Source organism: Bos taurus, chromosome 1, assembly GCF_002263795.3.
Source record: "Bos taurus isolate L1 Dominette 01449 registration number 42190680 breed Hereford chromosome 1, ARS-UCD2.0, whole genome shotgun sequence".
Classification (NCBI taxonomy): Eukaryota; Metazoa; Chordata; class Mammalia; order Artiodactyla; family Bovidae; genus Bos; species Bos taurus.
In genome coordinates, this window is record NC_037328.1 from 71,465,637 (window position 1) to 71,473,513 (window position 7,877).

A 7,877-nucleotide genomic window follows, 5' to 3' on the forward strand; every position below is an offset into this window, starting at 1 on the left:
TGAGTGTGAGCCTGGAGCCACATTCCCATCAGCAGAAAGTGCTGCCCTTGTAGGCCTTGTTTTCCTCAGAGGTGAGGGCATGCGAGGCACCGATTGGACAAGTTGATTTACTGAGATTTCTTCAGCTCTCGGATTCTTCGCAAGTGAACTAGTGATGGAAGTGGGTCGGGGCTGACAGGAGCAAAGGGAATGCCTTGGAGACAAGAGTGTGAATATGCGAGGTGGTGGTGGGTAGAGGGGTCTTTAGGGGATTTTGTGTGTCCCCACCTTCCCTGAAGTGGCCAGGCTGATCTTGGGGTCAGGCCCCTAGCCCTCCCCCAGGCCCATGGGTTCTAATTCTGACCTCAGTGAGCTTGGATTTTTGTCCACTTCTCTCAGGAAAAGCTTGGCTTCATAGATTTCTCTTTCTTCCTCCCACAGCCTGGCAGGAAGGTGTGGGCTCAGGATCACTCAGTTACAGAAGTAGGAGAATCAGACCCATGTCGTGGGGTCTGGTGCATGGGGCCTTGGGTTTGTGCTCCTGCACTGGCCTGGGCAGGCGGGACCTACTCCATCCCCTCTCCATCCCCTCCAGGAGACACATGAGCACTTGACTCACCATTGTTGCCTCCCCACCAGCCCATGTGGCAGACACTCAGGGAAGAAATGGAGGCTCTGAAGGGTTCACTGTCTTTTTGAAGGTTCCATGGCTCATGGAAGAGCCACTTCCCTCCAGCACAGAGTAGCTCCAAGCCCAGTCCTCCTGCTGGCCTGCTCTGCTCCTCACTGGGGCAGACTCAGAACTGTTTGGCAAGAGATGAGAGGATGTGAAACATCAGGACTGTGATCGGGACAATGGAAGGTTTTAGGTTTTGCTTGTTTATTTATTCATTCCCAAATGAAAATTAGTTAGATAGAATGCTTTAAAATTCAAAATTTAAATTTAAAGAAAAAAAAGGTAAAGTAAAAATTACCCTTAAATTCTACCAACTGGAGACAGTTACTGTTAACAGTTTGGTGAACAGATTTCCAGACGGCTCCGTGTGTGTGTGTGATATTTTATGATAATGGAATCATCAGCTGTTTCATAACCAACTCTTTTTACTCAACAATATGTCACGGAAATCTTTCCACATGGGTAAATAGAGCTCTGTCCTTCATTTGCTGGCTGCAGACCATCCATTGTATTTCACTGCAAGTGAAAATATGCATTATCTTGCATTTATCCAACCTAAAACCCTGGGCATTTAGGTTGTTTGCAAGATTTTGCTGTCACAGAGACTCTCTGATGAACATTACCACACTTCTATCTTGGCCATTTGTCCACCTGCGGTCTCCGGGCACATTCTAGCATGCTGATCTTAGAGAAAATTCCCACAGCAGCGGTGGCTACTCTGCTGCCTCATTCCAGTCACAGAGTTTTGTTTTCCAGGGGCTCCTCCACATTCTCTCATGGCGGCTCAGCAGACACACTCTCAGGGATGCAGCTTTTTTTTCTCTTGGGCAGCTCTGGGTAGGATGCAGGGTGGGCTTTGACCCCAACCTGTGAGATTTCCAAGTCCAAATCCAAAGACACGACCAGGCCACATGAATCAGCCCTACAGAGGCTGGTGGGGCTTGAGGGCCTGCAGCTCAGCCAGGGGCTTGACTGTGCCCTTTAGGATGCCAAAGGGTCAGGTGAGGCCTAAAGACCTTGGGCCAAAGGCTGCCAGTGGGCCATGATGGAAGCCTGGGCTTGGTACCCCACTGATTCATTTATCGACCTGCGCTTTTATCTAGTAAGGTAGGTCTGTGGTAGGGCTGGTAAGCAGAACCAAGGAAGGGAAGATTTCACAGTTGGAAGGGGAGAGCCCGGAGAAGGCAATGGCACCCCACTCCAGTACTCTTGCCTGGAAAATCCCATGACGGAGGAGCCTGGTGGGCTGCAGTCCATGGGGTCGCGAAGAGTGGGACATGACTGAGAGACTTCACTTTCACTTTTCACTTTCATGAATTGGGGAAGGAAATGGCAACCCACTCCAGTGTTCTTGCCTGGAGAATCCCAGGGGCAGGGGAGCCTGGTGGGCTGCCGTCTATGAGGTCGCGCAGAGTCGGACACGACTGAAGCAACTTAGCAGCAGGGGAGAGCCCACAGGCAGGAGGGCTAACTGCCAATTCTCACGCACTTGAGGGAAGCAAGGTGTGGGGGTTGGAGGGTTTTGGATGGTAGTTACTTCGTTAGCAGACTTTAGTCTATACCTTAGCCAGCTAAGGCTTATTTTTTAAAAAACAAAGTGGCCTTCCCTGGTGGTCCAGTGGTTAAGAATCCACCTGCAAATGCAGTGGACATGGGTTAGATCTCTGGCCTGGGAAGATTCCGCATGCTGCAGGACAACTGAGCCCTCATGCTACAACTAGAGAAGCCCACCTGCCCTAGAGCCCGTGCTCCACGGCAAGAGAAGCCTGTGCTGCAACAAGACAGTGACCCCTGCTCACCACAACTAGAGAAAAGCCCACACGGCAACGAGGACCTAGTGCAGCCAAAAATAAATAAATGGAAACTTAAAAGAAAACGAAGTCGGGGCAACTTTCATTGTTATGAATACACTCCCTCAACACTCATACAGAGCTTTTTGCCAAGGGGAGAGACACAGGTGAACCTATTTCACCATTTTCAAAGGCAAGGTTTCCTCTGCGCCCCTCAAGTGTGTCCCAAGGTCATGGGTTGGTTTGCTGGGGTACAATGACTCTATCAGGGGCTGGGTTTGAGGTCTGGAGGAGGCCTGCTAAAGAGGGTGAGAAGGGAATGGGGGAGAGGACAGCAGAGTCCCAGAGTCTTGGCAGTGAGAGCCTATCTATGAGTCATCCAGGTTGTTTCCATGGAGATGACCATCCCTGAGCAGACACCCACCAGACTGATCATGACCTTGACTGTCATGGTTGCCAGTTAGTGCCTCCTCCCAGGAGATGGTCTTCAAAAGTGCTTTCGGGGAAAAATGTACAACCAAGAATACTCTACCCAGCAAGGCTCTTTTTCAGATACCGGGGAGAAATCAAAGGCTTTACAGACAAGCAAAAGCTAAGAGAATTTGGTACCACTAAACCAGCTTTACAACAAATGCTCAGGGAACTCCCCTAGATGGAAAAGACAACAACTAGAAACCGGAAAATCACGAATGGGAAAGCTCACCTGTAAAGGCAGACATAAAGGTAGGAAATCATCCACAGAAAATTACGATATCAAACCCAGACATTGTGAGAAGAGAACAGTACAAATATTGGAATATTGCAGAATATTGGAAGTGCATTTGAAATGAAGAGAACAGCAACTTGAAACAATCTTGTGTATACACATAGACTGATATATCAAAACCTCATGGCTACTGTAAACCGAAACACCCTGTTACGAAAATCAAAGTTACCACAAAAAAGAAAATTATAGGCCAATATCGCTGATAAACATGGATGCAAAAATCCTCAACAAGATACTAGCAAGCCCAAATCCAGTAATACATTAAAAGGATCATACACCATGATCAGATGGGAAGGAAACCATAATTTGAAAAGATACATGCATCCCAATGTTCTTTGCAGCACTATTTACCATAGTAAGACATGGCAGCAATGTAAATATCCATTGACAGACGAATGAATAAGGAAGATGTGGTACATATATACACAATGGAATATTAATCATAAAGAAATAATCGCTGCCTTTTGCAGCAATATGGATACAACTAGAGATCATCATACTAAGTAAAATAAGTCAGAGAAAAGACAAATATCATATATCACTTATATGTGCTGTGCTTAGTCTCTCAGTCATGTCCGACTCTTGCGACCCCATAGTCTGTAGCCGGCCAGGCTCCTTTGTCCATGGGATTCTCTAGGCAAGAATGCTGGAGTGGGTTGCCATTTTCTTCTCCAGGGGATCTTTTTGACCCAGGAATCAAACCTGAGTCTCCTGCATTGCAGGCAGATTCTTTACTGACTGAGCCACGAGGGACGCCCTTGTAGCTTATATGTGGAATCTACAAACAATGATATATACGACTTGTAAAACAGAATCAGACTCACAGACTTGAAAAAATAAACTCACGGTTACCAAAGGGGAAAAGTGGAGGGAGCGATAAATCAAGAGTTTGGGATTAACATATACACACTACTATACATAAAATAATCAGTAAGGACCTACTGTAGAGCACAAGGACTTCTACTCAATATTCTGTAATAACCTATATGGGAAAAGAATCTGAAAGAGTAGATAAATGTATAACTGAATCACTTCGCTGTATCCTGAAATATGACATTGTATATCAATAATACTCCAGTAAAAATTAAAAGAGCTCTTGCTGTATTCTTCCTCTTGCTAAGACAGGAGGGCCCCACCCCTGCTTACTCAGGAAGCTGACAGAGGCAGCACGTGCTGTTAGGGATCCATTTCAGGACAGGGCTGAGGCTGGGCCAGGGTGGAGGATGATCAGGCTCCTAGCAGCCTCTCTCCATTTCCTGATCTTTAATCACAGTACTCTGATTTTCCCCTTCCTCCCCCAGTCTTGGGCTTCCCTGGTGGTGCAGTGGTAAAGAGTTCTCCTGCCAATGCAGGAGACACGAGAGACTCGAATTCAATCCCTGGGTAGGAGGATCCTCTGGAGGAGGGAATGGCAACCCATTCCAGTATTCTTGCCTGGAAAATTCCACGGACAGAAACACTGGCAGGCTATTTCATGGGGTCGCAAAGAGTCAGACCTGACTGAGCACACAGCACACATACCCCCATTCTTAGACCCTGTACTTTTGGGGGATGGCTCTACTAATCCATATGTCGCAGAGGACAACTTATGACCTGGCTGACACCCATCAGAAGGGTCTCAGACTTCTCTCCTGCCACGGCACCATGCCCCATCCTCCCTGATGCAGCGAGAAGTCCAGCTGGCATCCACCTGATGACAGGGGCTGTGGGACAGGGAACAGGTCTGCACAGCTGCTCCGGAGCTCCTTTCAGGGACAAACATTAACCACTCTCTGAGGATACTCAAAGGCTTATGACATCTGGACTGAATTATTGCTGACACCTCTAATTCTGTGCTTCAGCTAAACATTGTATTCCTCATGGTGCTACTTATTCCTAAGGTCACCTCCTGCCTTATCACTGAAATCCCCCCTGAAGCCCAGCCCTGGAAGTCTCAGATGACACCAACTCTGATTCTTGATTTGAGCCACAGAAGGTCATATAGAGACCCTGGAGACCCACAGATGAAGTTTATTCCCACAGATGAAGACACAAGAACCCAATGACTTTCCCTGAATCACACAGCCTATTAAAAAACCAGGACAAGTCCCCCAAACCCAACTCGTGCCCTTCCAACTGTTAGCACTGTATACCTCATGCGTACATTCAGCTCAAACAGTGGATTAGAAAATCAAATTAGAACAGTCTGGCCTGGGCACTGCTGCTCACTCAACCCCAGTGCCTCCCTCTTTTTGCTCTGCTCACCATGTGCTCATCCAGTGCTTGGTGCCTCGCACAGCAAGACTCTTGTGTCTGCTTTCTGGGCCCAAGAAGAGAGAAAGTGCAGGGCTATGATAGCCAGAGTGGCTCCCGTGAAAGCGCCTTCCTGAAATCCCTACTCCGTAACTTCGACTTGTTTCATCAGCCGGGCCTGTGTTCCCTGGCCATTCAGAGTGAAGAGTTTCAGCTGAACTTGCTGACATTCTGCAGCAAACCAAGGTGTGCCAGGGAGGAAGACGTGGGAGGGGATGGTGGATGCCACAGGCAGAGTCTGCCATGAATCTGCCTGGATGGGGATTTTGGCGACTAGTTCTCCGCCGGCAAGTTGCCAGGCCCTTCTCTTCATCCCCCAGTGTCCCAAAGGAGGGCCACAGTAGACAATGCAAAATGGAGTTGGGGGTTTCTGGGCATGTCAGAAACTAGAAAAGTGGAAGAGGGTTATCCTGACCACATGTGCTCCTCATGCTCGTCTTTGAGAGCTCTCCCTCTCCTGAAAGCCCTACTCAGAAACGCTTGGTGGGGAACCCAGGGGCAGCGGGAGCCAAGAGCCATGTTACGTGGGAAGCCAAAGTCAGGATGCTGCCCTCACCCTCAGCTACCTTGCTGGGACCCCTTGGCTGGGCACTTCAGCATCATCCTGCACCTCCCTCCCCTCCGCCATGGAGCACGGAGCGTGGTCACAGGCCACCCCTCCTTCCAGGCTGGTGCAGCTCCCTCCATGAGGGCCTCCGAACTATGCGCCTTTCTCACCAGGCCCCCACCCCACCGGGGCAGCCCTTGTCACGCTCTCACTGTCTTTCACAGTCCTCTCCAAATCGAAGTGGCCTGAGGAGCAGCATCAGAAATGCTCATTCTTGGGCCCCACCCCTGCCCCACGGAGTCAGAAATGCTCAGGGTGGGGCCAGCGCTCCGGGTGGTTTCTGGTAAATGGTCCAGGTTGAGAATCACTAACATGTAATGACTTTCAGGTTGTGAAACAGCTTTTAGGCTGTTTGTGCCAACCCTAAGGCAGCTGGGGAGGCAGAAATAAAAAGAGCCCACCTGGCCCCTTTGTGCTCAGCACCAACCAGGGAATAATCCTGGGAAGATGGAGACTGTTGAGTCTAAGAAGAATTGTTTGGGCTTGGAGCTACAGAGGGCCCATCCAAATCTCCATTTTGTAGAGTTGGGGACTGAGGTTGAGACAGGAGAAAGCATTTCCCTGGGGTGAACACCAAAAGCGGAACTACAGTTCAAATTTCTTCAGCCCTAGGTTTATGTTTCTCTCCAAATTGAAACAACTTAAAAAAATTATAGCATGTATACCTACTGTGTGAACCTTCGTAGGTCGTGGTCCTAAGGAAGCCATCCTCATTGCAAACCTGTAAAGAAAGCCCTGGGGAGGAGTCTGGAGGTGGGGTGGTGTTTCTTCCTCAGTGTGCTGAGAAGCCAGGAGGACCATCCATCCTTGTTGGGGGGTCACTCATTTTCTCACTGTCCCTTCTTCCACACACTAGCCCAGTGGCCTCACCAAATGAGCCCAAGGACAGGGGTAGTGGGCTTTAACTGAACTTGTGTCTTCTGGAGCCCTGAAAAGAGCTGTGCACACAGCAGGCTGGTGCAACTGTCTGCAGCACCCAGACAGTTTCTACCACACGGCTACAAATTTGAAACTTACAAATCAAGCTAACAAACTTAAACGTGTCCTGTCCTCCTACTTTGACAAATAAACCTTTATATAGACTTGGCTGACTGAAATCTGAGGTTCAGAGGGAACAGGCTCCACCTCATAGCTCTTCTTACCCAGGTTCCATCCCATTCTTTGAGGGCCTGTTCATCAAGCTCCAGCCACACCTCCCTGCCAAGGGCCATCTTTTGACTACCCTTGGAGGCAGGACCTGGAGAAGAGGCCATCCAGACCCTGGAAGCTGGGATAAGAATTTCAGGAGCATGTCTAAAAAATGGGGTCTGGGCTTCAGGTGAACATGTCCCCTTTCCCCATGACTCCTCCAGCTGTTGGGGGCAGTGGTCAGAGAAGGGCTCACTTCTTAAAATGCAGTCCCAGGACTGGCAATATGGACACCTCTTGGGTGCTGGTTAGAGCTGCAGCCTTGCTGCAGACCTACGGAGTCAGAACTGGCAGTCTAACAAGATCCCCAGGGATTCGTGTGCAGGTTTGCAGAGGTTTGTCCTAAGTCATAAAGCTCAGGCCCAAGGTCCGTCTTACCCAGGTCTGCTGCTGCTGCTGCTAAGTCGCTTCAGTCGTGTCCAACTCTGTGCGACCCCAGAGACGGCAGCCCACTCGTCCCTGTGATTCTCCAGGCAAGAACAGTGGAGTGGGTCGCCATTTCCTTCTCCAATACATGAAAGTGAAACGTGAAAGTGAAGTCGCGCAGTTGTGTCCGACTCTTAGCAACCCCATGGACTG